Source organism: Bos indicus x Bos taurus, unplaced genomic scaffold, assembly GCF_003369695.1.
Source record: "Bos indicus x Bos taurus breed Angus x Brahman F1 hybrid unplaced genomic scaffold, Bos_hybrid_MaternalHap_v2.0 SuperScaffold_100135, whole genome shotgun sequence".
Classification (NCBI taxonomy): Eukaryota; Metazoa; Chordata; class Mammalia; order Artiodactyla; family Bovidae; genus Bos; species Bos indicus x Bos taurus.
This window is the reverse complement of record NW_020867067.1, coordinates 1,096,445-1,117,246: the sequence shown is the minus strand read 5'-3', so window position 1 is coordinate 1,117,246 and position 20,802 is coordinate 1,096,445. Positions and strand designations below refer to the sequence as shown.

The following is a 20,802-nucleotide window of genomic DNA, read 5'->3' as shown; positions in this document are numbered from 1 at the left end:
CACTGAAGTTGGAAAGGTCCCTGTGCCTGGAGCTGGGCAGGAAGTGCCATGGGGGCCTGAAGGCTGGGCAGGTATGTGGAGGCTGAGAAGAGGTCCCAGTCCTTTGCTGAAGGAAGAGTAGAAGAAGCTCAGATGTGGAGGGAGGTGAAAGTAAGGCTGTGAGAATAGCAGGCACATCCTCACCTGGAGGAGGCGGGGTGTACAGGAGAGAGGAGCTGTTTGGGAATTCTCTCTGTCAGGTCCTGTGTTTCTAGGACTGTGTCCAGGCTGTTCTCATAGGATACCAGAGCTGGGTGGCTTAGAAATAACAGAAGTTTATTTCTCAAGGTTCTGGAGGCTGGAAAAGTCCTAGTCAGGGTGCTGAAAATTCAGTCTGGTGAGGGTCCAATTACTGCAGCCTCATGTGGTGGCAGAGGTGAGGGAGCCATGTGGGTCCCCTTTATCAGAGCACTAATCCCTTGCATGGAGGCTCCACCCTCATGATCTGGTCCCTCCTGATGGCCCCACCTCCTAATACCAACACAGTGGCGATTAAGTCTCAGTGTATGATTTTTGAGGAGAACAACATTCAGTCTATAGCAAGTTGTCACAGATGGAGGTGCTCAAAGAATAGAAATTAAATTTCTCACAGTGCTTGAGGCTACAGGTTCAAGGTGTGGGTGGTCTGGTTTCTCCTGAGACCTCTCTCCTTGGCTTCTGACCACATCCCCTCACTGTGTCCTCACACGGTCAGGGTTTTCTCTAGTAGCAGTGAGCAGGGGCTACTCTCTAGTGGTGGTGCATGGACTTTTCATGACGATGGCTTCTCTCATCACAGAGCCCGGGCTCTATGGTGTGTGGGCGAGTAGTTGTGGTTCCTGGGCTGCAGAGCATAGGCTCAGTAGTTGTGGTGCATGGGCTGAGGTGTTTTGTGCATGTGGGATCTTCCTGGACTAGGGAGTGATCCCATGTCTCCTGCACTGGCAGGTGGATTCTTTGCCACTGAGCCAGCAACAAAGCTCCCTTTTGTATATTTTTGCTTATATGTCTGTTGCCTTAGAAGACTGACCAAAGAAAACATTTGTATAATTTATGTCAAAGAATATTTTGCCTATAATCTCTACTGGGAGTTTTATGGTGTCATGTCTTATGGTTAAGTGTTTAAGCCATTTTGAGTTTATTTTTGTGCATGGTGAGGGGGTGTGTTCTAACTTTATTGATTTCATGCTTGTGTCTCTGTCCTTATGTCTTAGTCTCTTCATCTAAGCACGCCAGTCAGATTAGATTAGGTCCAGTATAATTAAGCGTAATGATTACCTCTTGAAAATCCATGACACCAAATTCTAAGGTACTGATGACTCAGGTGACCACATGTGAATCTGAGGGGACACGATTGATTTACAGCAAGTCCAGAATAGCAAAGCAGAGACTTCAGCAGGGTCAGCAAATGTGAGAGGGAGGCCTTTGAGGAGGTTGGGCTCTGGACACTAGGAGCTGGCTAGAAGCTAGGATTCCACGTCCACTAAGCGGGCATTGTTAGACTTTGGTGGAACCTGCCCTTGTATAAAGAGAGGGCAGTGGCACCCCACTCCAGTGCTCTTTCCTGGAAAGTCCCATGGACGGAGGAGCCTGGAGGGCTGGAGTCCATGGGGTCGCTGAGGGTCGGATACCACTGAGCAACTTCGCTTTCACTTTTCACTTTCATGCATTGGAGAAGGAAATGGCAACCCACTCCAGTGTTCTTGCCTGGAGAATCCCAGGGATGGGGGAGCCTAGTGGGCTGCCGTCTATGGAGTTGCACAGAGTTGGACACGACTGAAGTGACTTAGCAGCACCAGCAGCAGCCCTTGTATAAAACGTGCTTAGTGTTGGGGTGATGAAAGAGTTGTGGAGATGGATGGTGTTGATGGTTGCACATTAATGTGAACGTACTTAATGCCACTGAGCTGTATGCTTAAAATGGCAAAAATGGTAAATTTCATGTTAGGTATATTGCTCACATATAAACCTGAATAGTAGCACAGAATCCTTGAGAACAAGAGGGAACAGGGCAGATGACACATGGCATTGTCTCAAGCTCTCTGATATGACCCCCCCTTTCCCAGCCTCTCCCATTCATGACTTGATGAATTTTCCCTTAGAGAACTGCCTTGTGTCTTGTCATGAGTTCAATGACAGGAGCTCGTGCTGTGACAGAGATTCCCCACCCCTGCCCTCCTGGCATCATGAGTAGCTCAGCCTCCCTGTTCCCAGCAGCCCACCCTGAGCTCACTAATGTGTGTTACCCCATCTTGTGTGCATCTGCACAAGTTCTCCATCAGGGCAGGAACAGATTCTGCTGGTCGTTGATCCATGTCACAGGGAAGGGAGAGCAAGGCATTTTGGTGCCAAGTACAGTGCACTGATTGCAGAAGTTCTCCTGAGTTCTTTTTCAAATACTGGAGATATTTATAAAATCCTCTCAAATATTTTGAATATACCACTTTGGATATTTACTTGATAGAAGCAAGCTTAAGACTGTTGTTTGTAATCAGAACCACATTCTCTAGGGAAACTTAAAGCAGAGAGTGTGAAAGCAATTTAGGAAACCACTCAGCAGCAACTGGAGAGTGTTCTCAAGTCAGAGAATCGGATGGAACAATATGCTGTGAGAGATGGTGGTCGTGTGGAAGCTTAGTCATAAGGAGGGTTTTGTATTACAAATGAATGACTCACACTTCTGCTTGCCTTTAACAGTTTCCTTCAGTCATGAATTTATATCCAAGGCCATTGAGGTTCATTACTTTTACAGCTTTATGCTGTGAACATAGTGAATTCTATCAGCTACAGAAGGTGAGGGCCTTATGTGAACTGATGTAGTCTCACCTGTGTCCAGCCATGAGTCCCATCCTGCTTCAGCCCCACATCACCAGACCCCTGCCTCCTGTGTCATCAGATCTTGGGGTCTGTCCTGATCAGACTCCCATGCTGCTGTCTACACAGCTCACCCTCCTGTCTACACAGCTCTCCGTCTTGCTTCAGCCCTTCACAGACACCTCCCCCGACCCCCACGACCACTCTGCTACTATCACATTCACAAAGCAGCTTCAGGTCCTCAAACAAATAGGCTTCCTTGCCATCTGCTCCCTTCAGACTTTCCAGCTCGTCCCCACACCCACTTGGTATCCAGCTGTGCTGGCTCTGTGAGGGTCCTTTCTCACCCCTGTCTGTCTGTACATACTGGTCCCTCTGTCCCAGAGCCAGGGAGCAGTGCCCCAGGACCCAGCAGAAAGGCGGAGGATGGGATCTGACATTCCCACCTACTCCTCCAGGGGGCGCCCATGCCATCTGTCTTCCCCCAGTCCTCAGTGCGTGCACTTGACCATTTACGAGTCCCCCCAAAAGCAAGAGACTTCCAGAAAAACATCTATTTCTGCTTTATTGACTATGCCAAAGCCTTTGACTGTGTGGATCACAATAAACTGTGGAAAATTCTGAAAGAAATGGGAATACCAGACCACCTGATCTGCCTCTTGAGAAACCTATATGCAGGTCAGGAAGCAACAGTGGGAACTGGACATGGAACAACAGACTGGTTGCAAATAGGAAAAGGAATATGTCAAGGCTGTGTACTGTCATCCTGCTTATTCAACTTATATGCAGAGTACATCATGAGAAATGCTGGGCTGGAAGAAGCACAAGCTGGAATCAAGATTGCTGGGAGAAATATCAATAACCTCAGATATGCAGATGATACCACCCTTATGGCAGAAAGTGAAGAGGAACTCAAAAGCCTCTTGATGAAAGTGAAAGAGGAGAGTAAAGAAGTTGGCTTAAAGCTCAACATTCAGAAAACGAAGATCATGGCATCTGGTCCCATCACTTCATGGGGAAACAGTGGAAACAGTGGCAGATTTTATTTTTTGGGCCCCAAAATCACTGCAGATGGTGATTTCAGCCATGAAATTAAAAGATATTTACTCCTTGGAAGGAAAGTTATGACCAACCTAGACAGCATATTCAAAAGCAGAGACATTACTTTGCCAGCAAAGGTCTGTCTAGTCACGGCTATGGTTTTTCCAGTGGTCATGTATGGATGTGAGAGTTGGACTGTGAAGAAAGCTGAGCACCGAAAAATTGATGCTTTTGAACTGTGGTGTTGGAGAAGACTCTTGAGAGTCCCTTGGATTGCAAAGAAATCCAACCAGCCCATTCTAAAGGTTATCAGTCCTGGGTGTTCATTGGAAAGACTGATGCTAAAGCTGAAACTCCAATACTTTGGCCACCTCATGTGAAGAGTTGACTCATTGGAAAAGACCCTGATGCTGGAAGGGATTGGGGGCAGGAGGAAAAGGGGATGGCAGAGGATGAGATGGCTGGATGGCATCATCGATTCAATGGACATGAGTTTGAGTGAACTCCAGGAGTTGGTGATGGACAGGGAGACCTGGCATGCTGTGATTCATTGGGTCGCAAAGAGTCGAACATGACTGAGTGACTGAACTGAACTGAACTGAACTGCCACCCATTGTAGCTCAGTGGGGAAAGAATCTGCCTGCAATGCAGGAGACCCAGGTTCTATTCCAGGGTCAGGAAGATTTCTTGGAGAAGGAAATGGCACCCACTCCAGTATTCTTGCCTGGAAAATATCATGGACAGAGAAGCCTGGTGGGCTACAGCCCATTGGCTTGCAAGACTCAGACACAACTTAGCCACTAAACCACCACCACCTGCCACCCATAAATTATGAATGTAGGCACCTCTGTCTAGCATGTTCTGTCCCAGGATCCCTGCACCTGCTGTGCCTTCTTCCAGGATGTTTCCCCAGTTAGTCTCAGGGCTCCCATGTGTCCCCACCTAAAACAGCAGCTCCCCTTCTTTTTCCTTCAGAGCACAGGTCATGACCCAACAGTGGATTTTCTATGCTTGCTCACTGTGTCCTCTACATGGTGCAGAGTATTGTCTTCTATTTTGACCTGTGGGTGGATCCTCAGCACTTAGGACAGTACCTGGCTTCTCAGCAAACCTCTGCTGATTGAATGAATGGACGTGGGGCCTCTGTCTTACTTGTATCGCCTCCACCACAAGATGCATCCCCTCTTAATAGAGCCCTTATATAGCATTATATGTGGGATTATAGGATTAACACAGCCTTTATATAGGAATAGCTGTTATACAACTGGTTGCTGACTCAGTCATTTCTATGGCATGACTTGGAAATCTTTAAAAACTTGGAAAATAGTGTATTTTTCTAGTGATATGGATAAAAGCATCATTTATGAAAAATTCAAAGGCATTAACTGATCTCTTCATTGTAATTATTTGTATTACCTCATCTGTGATAGGATGTTAAGAAGAAAATATATTAAAACTTTTGGGTTGGTTCATCTTGGACACAACACCCCATCAGATTTGATTAACATCCACCTTTAGGTATTATTGGCAGACAATTATGAATTAAGGAGCAAAAATTCTGTTTTAGTACTAAGTTTTAGTACTAAGTTTGAAAAGGTGTTAGTCAAGAAACTTAGGTATGAATGCTGAGGTAACATATGTCAAAACAAAAATGAATCCTTTTAGAATGTGTTTACATTCCAGGGTCTTGTTTCTGATCACAGACTCAGTGTCCAGAGTGTCCCCTTAAGAGTTTTCTGACCCGAGTCCAAAGCACATGACCGCTAGTGGTTAGGGAGGAGTGGGAAAAAAAGCTGACATTTGCTGAGTAGATTGGTGGTTTGATTTCTCAGAATGTGTGGATGAGTTGTCATTGATCTTGTTTTGAGATGAAGAAACTGAGATTGAGTCGCTTGTCTGATGTCATCAGGCTCGTGAGAGGGACTGAGCTGCAGCCTGCTGCCTCCAGACCCTCCAGCTGATTCACTCACAGGCTGAGCATCTGGCTCAGGTTCCTGAGATTTGCTCTGCAAGGGGCTTGGGCTCCCAGAGTACCTGCCTGGAGCCCTTCCTGTGATCACCAGGGCCCCAGACCCACATGCTTCCCTGGAGGGGTTGTGGACTTTGTGGGATGACACTGGGGCTGAGTTCTTAGGGGTCTACATTTGAAATGTAGGAGTAGTTTTTTTTTTTTTTTTTTTTTACTGTGAAAGCAATTTAAGATTGAATAGTGAGGGGTGTCTTGACTAAGAGAACTGGTGGGTGCTCTGAGCCATTGGATGATTTCCACTGTGATTTGGGTCATTTGGATTCTGTTCTTTTACTTTCATATGTGGAAGGTGTTCACTCCAAATGAAAGAAGACTTGCTTCCTGAATGGAACTGGTAATGTTGTAGTGACTGATGGAGGCCACTCTGGCATTCATTTTCTATCTAATATTCTTTGGGAACACGTGTCTAGCAAATGCACTCTGGCAAAGATTACCAAGAATCTATTAATTTTTTGTTGTGAATATTTACATCATTAATTATAAATAATCACCTAGAAAGCTAAGAATGTACACATTTTTAAATTACATGGATCCCTCTTCTCCCATTCCCGGATAGCAATAAAATAGTGTTTTAGTTTAGTCAAGTTTTGAGATCTCAGTATTACTCAGTTGTTTTCCTTTATGAAACATGCAAATAATTGTTAAGCTGAGTATTAGAGGAAAAAAATTAGCTGTTTTTGCCTCCTCCAGTAGACTGGTTTTAAGAATTTTTTATAGCACTAGATTCAAATTTGCTGCTGATAAATTTAAGAACCTAGTTGGATTAATTGATTTATGTTTATTTAATTTTTTTAAATTTTATTTTATTTTTAAACTTTACAATATTGTATTAGTTTTGCCAAATATTGAAATGAATCCGCCACAGGTATATCTGCGTTCCCCATCCTGAACCCTCCACCCTCCTCCCTCCCCTCCCCTCCCTCTGGGTCATCCCAGTGCACCAGCCCCAAGCATCCAGTACCGTGCATCGAACCTGGACTGGCGACTCGTTTCATACATGATATTATACATGTTTCAGTGCTATTTTCCCAAATCTCCCCACCCTCTCCCTCTCCCACAGAGTCCATAAGACTGATCTATACATCGGTTTATGTTTATTTAATTTTTATTATTGATTTGGAATTTAAACTAAAGATCTTTGACTGCTGTGTGGTCTTTGTCTCACAGTTTTCAAAATATAGGTTTTCAGTGAGGCACTCCATTAATGTGCTTTTGCTTACTGTGCCTTTTCCATTTGTAGATGTGTTTGTCAGGCCTTGAAGGAGAAGATCACAATCTTAGTCACTCATCAGTTGCAGCACCTAAAAGATGCAAGTCAGATTCTGATATTGAAAGATGTAAGTAATTTCTAGAAATCCGTGGAATTGCTAGCACTCAGGTGTGTTGAAGGACAGACCTCCCAACAGGTCAGTCTCCTGGGTTCATGGTAAACGCCCTCTTCTCCCTCAGTTTTTGCCCCCTTCTCCTCAGAGTTGGTGTTCATGCCTTGGAGGATGAACCTAAAGCCCTATAGAAATGTCACTATTACACTCTAAGCCAAATAAACCCTAAAGTGTATAAAAGTGCAACCACAGTGTTATTGAATCATCACTATTCCAAATAAATTTGTTAAGGTAATGTTGCAGTTTTATTTAGAACTTTTTACTTTCCTCTTCCATGACTTCAATCAAAGTGTATCACTTAGAAATTAGAGATTCTAAGATCTGTTGGTATCCAGGTGATTGTCATACATAGTTTTGCCAAAAGAGCATCTTCCATTAACACCAGAAGCGAGGTTGGGTATCTGAGCACCCGGGTCAGAGATGCCCTATCTGTTGGTGTCTCCAGTTTCTGGTCTCTCTGCCCAGGTCTCTATGTCCCCGAAACGTGTGGGAGCCTGTGCAGCAGGAGGACAAGGCCCTGCCTTCCCTGCACTCCTATTCTGATGAGGAGGATGTGACAAAGAGGATGATGTCCTGGCTGCCTGCCTGAGGAGCTGGTGCTCCACGGGGTCTGAGTTACATGAAGGTGGGGGCTGCATAGTCACCTGGGGGAGGGGGTCTGAGTGACATGAAGGTGGGGGCCACATAGTCACTTGGGGGAGGGAGTCTGAGGCCGGGGGTCCTAAGGAAGGAGTTGACCTGGCAGGTTGGAGGAATGGCAGGAAGACCAGCGTGTCTGAGGAGAGTGAGCAGGGGGATGGGAGGAAGCTGGTCTCTGAGCTGTGGGCAGGGAGCCCAGAAGTGGAATGGAAGTCTTGGATGGTCCAGATCAGAGGAGGGATGTCATCTGATGTGGGAGTTAAGAGATTCCTCTGATGGTCACTGGAGGGGTGACAGAAGAAGCAGTTAGGAGTCTTAGTAAAGCTGAGAAGACAGAAGTGTGGGCTCAGGTTAGAGATTCAGTTTCTAGAGCTGCTGTATCACAGCACCGCAAGCTGGGTGACAGCAGGAGTTTATTGTCTCGCTGCTCTGGAGGCTTCAAGTCCCAAATCCAGGTGCTGGCAGGGCTGTGCTGTCCTTGAAGGCTCCAGGGGAGAATCCTTCCCTCCAGCCTATTTCACCAGCTTTCCTTGGTGTTCTTTGGCTTCCAGCTGCAGCACTGTGGTCTCTGCCTCTGATGTCATGTGGCTGTTGTCCCCGTGTCAGTCTGGGTCTCTTCTGTTTTCATAGCAACATCAGTCTCACTGGCTTTAGGGTCACCCTGCTCCAGTGTGACCTCATCTTAACTTGATTACATCTGTGAAGACCCTGTATCCAAATAAGGTCATGTCCACAGGTGTCATGTTTGAGCACATCTTTTTGAGGAGGGGGCACCATCCAAGCCACAACTCTTAACATGGTTGATGTGGGTTGGAGAGTAGTGACAAGTGTTCAGACTTAGAGGTCATTTGATGCTTCACTCCTTGGCTTGTTTACCTCCAGGCCTCATCACCTCTCTCGTTAACCCCTGACTGCTCCACAGGCCCTGACTTCTGAAATGAATCTCTGCTTGAAGAAAGATTATTAAGATACAGAAGCCCTGCCTCCTAGAAGCAGTTCTATGTGTCAGTCCTTCTCCAGTCCTCTAGGAATAGGGGGAGGCTAAGGTTTCTCCAGTTTGAGAGCAGTTGATTTCATGTGCAGAGGGGGTGATTCTAGTGTGTAAACCCCAATGTTGACAGTGTTATGAGCACAAGATCAGTGCTATTTCGTCCATCTCTAGATGTTTTGGGGCCCCCTTAGTGCTTCCTTTGAGGACACTACCCCAATTTTAGTACTAATAAAACAACTATTTGTCCACTGGTGAGCACCCCTGCATGAGTTGGGGACCATCCTCACTGTCAGGTCCCTTTCTTCACAGCAGATGGGAGACGGCTGTCCCTTCATCCCCTAGGAATTGTCAGTGCTTGACTGTTGAGTGAAATTGCTGTCTTTGTACCACCAGTCATTTAAATTTGCATATTACAGATTTGATGTGGTGAGTGGTAATTTCACTAAAGAGGTATGTGCATTTCACTTCCCAAGTGGAACATGACATAATATATCCTGCATCATTTTCTAGTTCTGCATTATCTGATGGTACCCAGATGCTTCCCTGTGTTTCTCCCAATGGACTCCCTCAGGGGAGAGGGTAAGAAGGGTCCCAGCCAGGGTCCTGGTCATCTCCCTCCACCTGAGCTGCCTCAACCAGAGCTGCTCTCAGTTGATGAGTTTTGCATCCTGAGATTTTTTTCCCTAATGTTTTATTTGCTACTGAGGAAATCAGCTGGGTCTGGTTTCATGGGGTCAGTAAATAGTAAAACATCCACAGACATTATTTTATATGAATTTGTAAGGGAGAGAAACTGTGCAAGGACATGTCACATGTATTCAAAGAAAATGATTTGATTGGCTGTATTTTAAGCAGTTGCCTGATTTGGGGAAGCCTAGTTGGCTGCTTGTGGTTGGTCATTCCTAAGTTTTTTCTCAGATCTGAGTGCATTGATTCTGGCTTAGGTTTTGGTTTGTGGAGACAGACTGCCAAGGCTTTAGAGCCACCCCAGCCCCATGGCCTCCTTGTTTAATTACTTTATCAGGTGGAATATTGAATTTTCAGTTGGGAACTTGCTGAGTGTGTGGGGAGAGTTGTAGAGACCATGGAGATGCCTTTCATGGGACATTACTTTGCCAACAAAGTTCCATCACCTGACACAGGGACAGGGTTTGGCAGAGAACACAATGTATTTAGGTTGGTTTAATATTATCAACTTTACTTTATTTTTGGGGGCTCCAAAATCAGTGCAGATGCTTTCCTCTAAGCTTTTGTCTTACAAAGTATCTTGTCTTACATTTAGGTCTTTAATTCATTTTGTCTTTATTTTATACATAGTATAATTTTTTTAAATTTCCCCAGATACTTTGTCTAATTATTTTTTTGCAGTGTTTCAATTGTATAGCAAAATAGTAGTGTGCATTTAGTAAACACAGATTTTGAATTTATCCTTCTCCATGCTCCCTTTTGGTAACCATTAGTTTTTTGTTTTTGTTTTGTTTTTTTCTATGTTTGTGAATCTGTTTCTGTGTTGTAAATAAGTTCATTTCTATCATTTTTTAAGATTCCATATATAAGTGATCTCATATGATATTTGTGTTTCTCTGCCTGACTTATTTCACTTAGTCTCAACCTCTAGGTTCATCTATGTTACTGCAAATGGCATTGTTTCATTGTTTTTATGGCTGAATAATATTCCTCTGTGTGTGTGTGTAAACATCATGTCTTTATCCATTCATCTGTCCTGGACATATCTTGGCTATTGTAAGTAATACAGTTGTGAAAACTTGGGTGCAGGTATCTTTTTGAATTAGGGTTTTTTACATTTTCCAGATGTTTGCTGAGGAGTTAAATTGCTGGATCACACAGAAACTCTTTTTCAGTTTTTAAAGGAACTTCCATATTGTTTTCCATAATAGCTGCACCAATTTACATTCCCACCAACAGTATAGGAGGGTCCCTTTTCCTCCACACCCTCTCCAGCATTTATTGTTTGTAGACTTTAAATGATGGTCATTCTAACCAGTGTGAGGTAATACCCCATTGTAGTTTTGATCTGCATTTCTCTAATAATTAGTGGCTATAAAGAAAACTGAGAGCTGAAGAATTGATGTTTTTGAACTGTGGTGTTGGAGAAGACTGTTGAGAGTTCCTTGGACTGCAAGGAGATCAAACCAGTCAATCCTAAAGGAAATCAGTCCTCAATATTCTTTGGAAGGACTGATGCTGAAGCTGAAGCTCCAATACTTTGGCCTCCTGATTTGAAGAACTGACTCATTTGAAAAGACCCTGATGCTGGAAAAGATTGAAGGCAGGAGGAGAAGTAGACGACAGAAGATGAGATGGTTGGATGGCATCACCGACTCTGTGGACATGAGTTTGAGTAAACTTTGGGAGTTGTTGATGGACAAGGAAGCTTGGCACACTGCAGTTCATGGGGTCGCAAACAGTTGCACACAACTGAGTGACTGAACTGAATAGTGACGTTGAGTTATCTTTTTATGGGTCTATTGACCATCTGTATATCTTCTTTGGAGAAATGTCTATTTAGGTCTTCGTATTTTTTGATTAGGTTGTTTGTTTCTTTGATGAGATCAGCCCTGGGATTTCTTTGGAAGGAATGATGCTAAAGCTGAAACTCCCGTACTTTGGCCACCTCATGCGAAGAGTTGACTCATTGGAAAAGACTCTGATGCTGGGAGGGATTGGGGGCAGGAGGAGAAGGGGATGACAGAGGATGAGATGGCTGGATGGCATCACTGACTCAATGGACATGAGTCTCAGTGAACTCCGGGAGTTGGTGATGGACAGGGAGGCCTGGCGTGCTGCGATTCATGGGGTCGCAAAGAGTCGGACATGACTGAGCGACTGATCTGATCTGATCTGTATAAGCCTTTGTATATACAGAAATTGACCCAATTTATATAGACTAGAAACAAAGTATCAGAAAGAGAAATTAAGGAAACAATCCCATTGATATCACATCAAAGGGAAAAAAATACTCTTGGTATAAACCTACCTAAGGAGGTAAAAAAGGCCTGTAGTCCAAAACCTGTAAGACACTGATGAAAATAATTGAAGATGATACAAACAGAGGAAAAGATATACTGTGTTCTTGGATTGAAAGAATCAATGTTGTTAAAAATAACTATACTACCCAAGACAATTTACAGATTCAATGCAATCTCTGTCATCAAATTACCAGTGGCATTTTTCACAAATCTAGAGCAAAAAGTTTTTTTAAAAATTTGTACGGAAACAGAAAAGACCCCAAATAGGCAAAACAGTCTTAAGAAAGAAGAATACAGCTGAGGAATCACAGTCCCTGATATAAGACTATTAACACATATATATGGAATTTAGAAAGATGGTAACAATAACCTTGTATGCGAGACAGCAAAAGAGACACAGATATATAGAACAGTCTTTTGGACTCTGTGGGAGAGGGTGAGGGTGGGATGGTTTGGGAGAATGGCATTGAAACATGTATATTATCATATGTGAAATGACTCTCCAGTCCAGGTTCGATGCAGGATACAGGATGCTTGGGGCTGGTGCACTGGGATGACCTGGAGGGATGGGATGGGGTTCAGGATGGGGAACACATGTACACCCATGGTGGATTCATGTCAATGTATGGCAAAACCAATACCGTATTGTAAAAGTTAAAAAAAAAAAAAAAACTATAGTAGAAAGTTACAGCATTGAAAAATTATGTTATCACAGAAACCAGACACATAGATTAATGGAACAGGATAGAAAACCCAGACATAAACCCATGCGCTTATGGTCAATTAATCTAAGACAAAAGAGGTAACAATATATACTAAAGAAAAGATAGTCACTTCAATAAATAGTGGGGGGAAATCTTCACAACTGCGTATAAAAGAATGAAATTAGAAGATTCAGTAAACCATATAAAAAAATAAAAGTAAAATGAATAAATGACCAAAGACCTGTAAGAAAAGATACTTTGTAAGACCAAGATCTTAGAGGAAAACACAGGCAGAATACTCTTTGACATAAATCACATCACTATTTTTTGGATCTGACCCCAAAATTAATGGAAGCAAAAGCAAAAATAAACAAATGTGACCTTGTTAAACTTAAAAGAATTTGCAGCACGAAGGAAACCATTAAAAAAAAAAAAAAAGACAACCTACGGAAAAGAAGAAAACATTTGCAAATGACGTGATCAATAAGGTATTAATTTCAAAAATATACTAATAGGATTCAAAGTAAATTTAAAGAGATTCCCAACTCCAGAGGCTGAGAAACGAATTACTCTGCTTGTGCAAGGCTGTTGACTGTGGTCCTTGATAGAACTGCTTCATATCATGATTTCATGTGCATGCATGCACACACATACACAGAGGAACAAAAATGTCACAAAACAACATTACTATTGCTCTGTGCTCTGATATTTTTTGTGATACCAGTTCTATTCTAGTTCATAAAAAGACAAAATGATGATCAAGAGACACAAAATTAATTTCATAATCCACCAACTACATCTGAAGTTTGACAAACACTGTCCCTGCCTGTCCCCCCGTTGGGCTGGGCTCCTGGTCCATGTTAGCATCACATCAGGAACTTCATTGTGTTTCAGATTGTCACAGCAACCTTGCAAGGCTAACCCTAGTTTCCAGTAAGGGAACTGTCTTAGAAAGATAAATAATTTACCTGTGTTTAATAACTAATGAAAATATGCATCAACTTTTCAGAAATGTCTGACTCCAAATTTATTTTTTGTCTTCAATAAATGTTAGTTAAATTGAACTATGTTCTCACATAACAAAAGTTTGGCAAGGTCAGAAGATACAACTCCTCCTGTTTTGAGTCTCAGTTGGAGAATATCAGTTTTGAAATGTTTTTTTTTTTCATTAATGTGTTATGGGCTAATAAGTGTCAGGAGAAGATACTCAAAATCTTGCCCCTCCCCAGCCAAGAGCCCTTTGTCTTTACAGTGTCTTGCTGGCTCAGAGATGGAAAAAGTCTGTTGGTTTGGTTACTTGAAGTTAACTTGTCTATGTGCAGAACATATACATCCCTCTTCCCCTCAAATGAGTAGCAAGCAGTGATGCTTGTGTGGCAACACCCTGATTTAAGTAACCTGGGAAGCTGAGAGCAGACTCTGCAGAATGGGGAGAACAGTGCTGTTTCTTTGAGTTGCCCCACTCAGGTGAGCCAGGCCCACATCAGATTCCCCGAATCCCTGTTACCTGTGATCCTGGGAACAGCAGCAAGCTTCTGGGGTCATCTCTCTCTCTCTCTCTCCTAGGCTTATCCCCATCACTGTTGGTCCTGCCATGAACAGGTCAGAACTGGGGGAGATATGATAGCAGCAAGGACCTGAATAGGAACCAGAGACAGGGGACTCAGGACATAGACCATCAGTCCTTGGGGGAGCTTTAAAAGATGACTATCATGTTCTTAAGAAGTACTCCTCAATTTGTGTTCAAAGTTCCAGGAAGAAGCAAAAATGAAAGCTTTTCCTAAATAGTTTCCTTAAACACAGCAGGTAGTTGAAGTGTATGTGTCCTTTGTGCTCAAGATCTGAAGTAGTTAAGTATATTCCCCAGGAAGAACGCCAGTTGAGATTACACTCAGGGAGTACCTGCTTACTTGAAAGGACCTGGATAATGGAGGGAAGATAGAGAAGAGAAGGGCGAGGAATATTCGGGACCAGCCTCCCCTCATCTCACCAGTTGTTTGTGTAAACTTCATAGATACAGCTAAAGGATGAGAAATCTCCTAAATATGGGAATCTTAGGGTTGAAAATTACAAAAAGTAAAAAGTTTTTATAAAAATCTGAGGTGGAATGATGGTTATTCTCCTGACAAGGAACTCTTACTATTGCTTAGATGGTTGTTAATCTTTGATCCTAAATTCAAGACTTTTAAGGGAAACTTTAAATTTGAGTCTGGATTTTTTAGTTCAGTTCAACAATCATCTTTAAATGTTGTATGTCCAGTGATTTTCAATGTTTGTAGGCTTATTGGTCACTTAATCAACTTTGTCCAAATGAAGCTCCCTACATAGTATAGTTTTAATTTTGGATTTTCCTTAGGGATGTATCTCTTTTGGTAGCACACTGTCCTGTGCCTTCTGCATTCATTTCTTGATCACTAGACTTAAAACTGAGACAATAGCAAAAAAAGGTATGGGAGGCTCTCTGAGTGTCATTCTTCATCATGACTAGGGAAAATAAATGTCTGTCTTCTTCATCTTTCTTCTCAGGCTTTTATTAAATGAGGAGGAAAGTCCAGCCCCAAGACCAGGCGGGATTTGAACATGGTGATTTCCTGAAGCAGTCCCAGGCACCTGTGGAAGAGTCAGGTCTCTTGTTCCCACACGTGTGCCTCCCCTTATTCTTCCCCCTTCACTGAAAGGAGCCTATTGGGCTCTTTCCTGCTGCCCATATTCTTATGACCTGGCATACTAGAGCCTTCCAGAAGAAAATGGTCTACACGAGTTTATGTAAAAGATTCTATCTTGAAACTCAGGAGGTGTATATTTCCAATATAATTTACTTGTGGCTCCTCCTGATGGTGAATAGGAAAGTAGATGACTTGGAAAAGCTATTTAAATAATTTTATTATGGCTCACATTACAGTGGGTTTCCAGGCCCTCCTGGCCTTGCAGTTAGTAACGAGGTTCTGCACGTCATCCTGACGCACAGGTGAGAGAATGTGGGGACCAGCTGATGCAGAATCAGATGTGATCTCACCACAAACAGAGGTGCCTCAGGCTCCAGGAGCTGACGTTCTCTTTGAATGTGCAGGGATGTTCCATTCTCACCTGCAGAGAGATTCCAGATCCTAGAAGATAGTCTGACCAATGGGGAAAATAGCCTAGTTTATTCTTCATTCAGTTCAGTTCAGTTGCTTAGTTGTGTCGAACTCTTTGCGACCCCATGAACCGCAGCATACCAGGTCTCCCTGTCTACCACCAACTCCCGGAGTTTACCCAAACTCACGTCCATTGAGTTGGTGATGCCAGCTAACCATCTCATCCTATCGTTCCCTTTTGCTCTTGCCTTCAATCTTTCACAACATCAGGGTATTTTCAAATGAGTCAGCTATTCGCATCAGGTGGCCAAAATATTGGTGCTTCAGCTTCAACATCAGTCCTTCCAGTGAACACCCAGGACTGATTTCCTTTAGGATGGACTGGTTGGATCTCCTTGCAGTCCAAGGGACTCTCAAGTGTCTTCTCCAACACCACAGTTCAAAAGCATCAATTCTTCAGTGCTCATCTTTCTTTATTGTCCAATATCACATCCATACATGACAACTGGAAACACCATAGTCTTGACTAGATGGACCTTTGTTGACAAAGTAGTCTCTGCTTTTTTAATATGCTGTCTAAGTTGGTCAAAACTTTCCTTCTAAAGAGTAAGTGTCTTTTAATTACATGGCTGCAGTAACCATTTGCAGTGATTTTGGAGCCCCCCAAAATAAAGTCTCTCACTGTTCACACTGTTTCCACATCTATTTGCCATGAAGTGATGGGATCAGATGCCATGATCTTAGTTTTCTGAATGTTGAGCTTTAAGTCAACATTTTCACACTCCTCTTTCACTTTCATCAAGAGGCTCTTTAGTTCTTCTTCACTTTCTGCCATAAGGGTGGTACCATCTGCATATCTGAGGATATTGATATTTCTCCCAGCAATCTTGATTCCAGTTTGTGCTTCTTCCAGCCCAGTGTTTCTCATGATGTACTCTGCATATAGGTTAAATAAGCAGGATGACATTATACAGCCTTGACGTACTCCTTTTCCTATTTGGAACCAGTCTGTTGTTCCATGTCCAGTTCTAACTGTTGCTTCCTGACCTGCATACAGGTTTCTCAAGAGGCAGGTCCAGTGGTCTGGTATTACATCTCTTTCAGAATTTTCCATAGTTTATTGTGATCCACACAAAGGCTTTCGCATAGTCAATAAATCAGAAATAGATGTTTTTCTGGAACTGTCTTGCTCTTTAGATGATCCAGCAAATGATGGCAATTTGATCTCTGGTTCCTCTGCTTTTTCAAATACCAGTTTGAACATCTGGAATTTCACAGTTCACATATTGCTGAAGCCTGGCTTGAAGAATTTTGAGCATTACTTTAGTAGCATGTGAGATGAGTGCAACTGTGCGGTAGTTTGAGCATTCCTTGGCATTGGCTTTCTTAGGGATTGGAATGAAAACTGACTTTTTCCAGTCCTGTGGCCACTGCTGAGTTTTCCAAATTTGCTGGCATATTGAGTGCAGCACTTCCACAGCATCATCTTTTAGGATTTGAAATAGTTCAACTGGAATTCCATCACCTCCACTAACTTGCTTCGTAGTGGTACTTCCTAAAGCCCACTTGACTTCACATTCCAGGATGTCTGGCTCTAGGAGAGTGATCATATCATCGTGATTATCTGGGTCATGAAGATCTTTTTTGTACAGTTCTTCTGTGTATTCTTGCCACCTCTTCTTAATGTCTTCTGCTTCTGTTAGGTCCATACAATTTCTGTCCTTTATTGAGCCCATCTTTGCATGAAATATTCCCTTGGTATCTCTGATTTTCTTGAAGAGATCTCTAGCCTTTCCTATCCTATTGTTTTCCTCTATTCCTTTGCATTGATCACTAGGAAGGCTTTCTTATCTCTCTTTTGCTATTCTTTGGAACTCTGCATTCAAATGGGTATATCTTTCCTTTTCTCCTTTGCTTTTCACTTCTCTCCTATTCTCAGCTATTTATAAGGCCTCCTCAGACAGCCATTTTGCTTTTTACCATTTCTTTTTCTTGGGGATGGTCTTGATCCCTGTCTCCTGTACAATGTCATGAACCACAGTCCATAGTTCATCAGCCACTCTGTCTGTCAGATCTAGTCCCTTAAATAGATTTCTCACCTCTGCTGTATAATCATAAGGGATTTGATTTAGGTCATACGTGTACGGTCTAGTGATTTTCCCCACTTTATTCAATTTAAGTCTAAATTTGGCAATGAGGAGTTCATGATCTTAGCCACAGTCATCTCTTGGTCTTGTTTTTGCTGACTGTATAGAGCTTCTCCATCTTTGGCTGCAAAGAATATAATCAAACTGATTTCAGTGTCGACCATCTGGTGATGTCTATGTGTAGAGTCTTTTCTTGTGTTCTTGGAAGAAGGTGTTTGCTATGACCAGTGCGTTCTCTTGGCAGAACTCCATTAGTTTTTGCCCTGCTTCATTCTGTTCTCCAAGGCCAAATTTGCCTGTTATTCCAGGTGTTTCTTGACTTCCTACTTTTGCATTCCAGTCCCCTATAATGAAAAGGACATCTTTTTGGGGGTGTTGGTTCTAAAAGGTCCTTTAGGTCTTCATAAAACCATTCAGCTTCAGCTTTTCCAGTGTTACTGGTCTGGCATAGACTTGGATTATTGTGATATTGAATGGTTTGCCTTGGAAATGAACAGAGATCATTCTGTCATTTTTGAGATTGCATCCAAGTACTGCATTTCAGACTCTTTTGTTGACTATAATGGCTACTTCATTTCTTCAGGGATTCCTGCCCCCCAGTAGTAGATATATTGGTCATCTGAGTTAAATTCAGTCATTCCAATCTATCTTAGTTCACTGATTCATAGAATGTCGATGTTCACTCTTGCCATCTCCTGTTTGACCACTTACAATTTGCCTTGATTCATGGACTTAATATTCCAGGTTCCAATGCATTATTGCTCTTTACAGCATCGGACCTTGCTTCTATCACTAGTCACATCCACAACTGAGCATTGTTTTTGCTTTGGCTCCATCCCTTCATTCTTTATTTAGTTATTTCTCCAGTGATCTCCTGTGATCTCCTGTAGCACCTACTGGGCACCTACTGACCTGGGGAGTTCATCTTTCAGGGTCCTATCTTTTTGCCTTGTCATACTGTTCATGGGGTTCTCAAGGCAAGAATACTGAAGTGGTTTGCCATTCCCTTATCCAATGGACCACATTCTGTCAAACCTCTTCATTGCCAATGTGTAAATATTGAATAGTTCTGCTTTGAAGCACAAACCTCAACTAATCATGCAGTTGACATTTCCCAGTCACACCAGGATTGACAGTTAACTTATGTAGATCTTGATGTAAAGTTTCTCATGTGATTATAAGGTCAGTTTGTGTGTGTGTTTAAGCAGATATTTATGATCAGAATGCCAATTTTTTAAAAAATCAAATTTTCCTTTCTTTTCTTCAGTTTTTCTTTTTTTAAGATGAAAATACTTCTTAAACACTTTCTTCTTTTAGTGTTAAAGTCCAGAGGATTTTTTGTAGCACACTTTGTACAATGGAAAATTATTTTAGAGATACTGCTTTGTAAACATACATTTGGAACTTTAATATTAATAATTGCAGTGAATTTTGATATTTTGTATTTTCATTCTTTTCTATAAGCATTGGTTTAAAATGAAAAGAGATTAAGATAATAATGTTCGCTATTTTGTGGTATTTAGGAACCCTTTTTATTCACTGGAACAATGAGGAAAAATCTGGATCCCTTTAATGAGTATTTGGAGGAGCAACTGTGGAATGTCTTAGAAGAGGTAATTTATGTAATGTGATTAACTTGTTAGCATCAGTATCTGTGTGTGTATGTTCATAGCATTGCAGATAATTAAGGGAAGCTTATCATTTTAACTGTTTAGTTTCTAGGAAAACAGTGATGAGATGGGTACAGTTAAAGTATGTGTATTGATAATGAAAACCAACAATATAATTGCTCATGTTTTAATTTTAGCTTTTTCTATAGAACCCCAAGCAACTAGATACATTATTTTGTCCTTAGCAGAGCATTAAACTAGACTTTAAAACTGTGGGGTCCAATTCTGTGAGTGACCTAGTAAATTAATTACCCTAATTATCCTCCAATGTTCATTTTATTCTTCTGGGCTTAGGGGATATCTAAGTGGAGACACTAGTTTTTCATTATTAACTGAAATATAAACAAGATCCTTCCAATAAAATGCTATGATGTTTTATTAAAATAGTGTTCATAAAAGTAAATTATTTGGTTGGAATGTGATAATGATTACTTACTGACAATTATATCATTTTATTGCTTAGCATGAATGTAGGTAACAGAACCCTGGTGTTTTGGCTCAGATTTTATATGTATAAGTTAATTTCTAGAGGAGCTCCTGTTATTTGTGTCATGTTTCCCCTTGCCCTACTTCACTGAGTTTCCCTGCCCTTGCATGAAAAAATTTTGACTATTAGGTTGCTGTTGGTTTGTTTATTTTAATACTAATTATTTTGTGTATTAGCCCTAGTTTTGCAAATTGATTCTACTAATGACAGAAACTTTAGATTTCTAAACCATAGACAGACTTCTAATCTCTCATGGGTTCTAGCTCAGTCTTTTTCTTTTAAAAAGTAGCACTTGACTCATTTCATATATGATATTACACGATACTGGATGCTTGGGGCTGGTGCACTGGGATGACCCAGAGGGATGGTATGGGGAGGGAGGAGAGAGGAGGGTTCAGGATGGGGAACACATGTGTACCTGTGGCAGATTCATTTTGATATATGGTAAAACCAATACAATATTGTAAAGTTAAATAAAATAAAATTTAAAAAAAGGAAAAAAAAGTAGCACTTGATAAATAGGTACTAAATGTTTATCTCTTCATTTCAGAGAAGTATGGCTTATTTCTTTAAAAATTTTTGTGTTACACAAATCCAGCTGGTAGTATCTCTGTTAGGACACAAGTGTGTCTCACCACACAGGAAACCAAGATACAGAAATCTGGGTGTCAGCAGCCGATGCATCAGGAACCACGTGCTTCAGTCCTTGCTGTGGGACAGGTCACATTTCCATTTCCGAGCCTTGTGTTAGGTGAACGGGCTGTCCCTTTACTTCCTTTACCGCTGGTCCTGCTCTAGTAAAAGCTTTTCCCC

General features: G+C 41.9%; 1 pseudogene; it reads left to right on the top strand.

Moving 5' to 3' along the window:
• LOC113888437 overlaps positions 1–20,802 on the top strand; it is a 129,924-nt pseudogene that overhangs the window by 76,650 nt on the left and 32,472 nt on the right.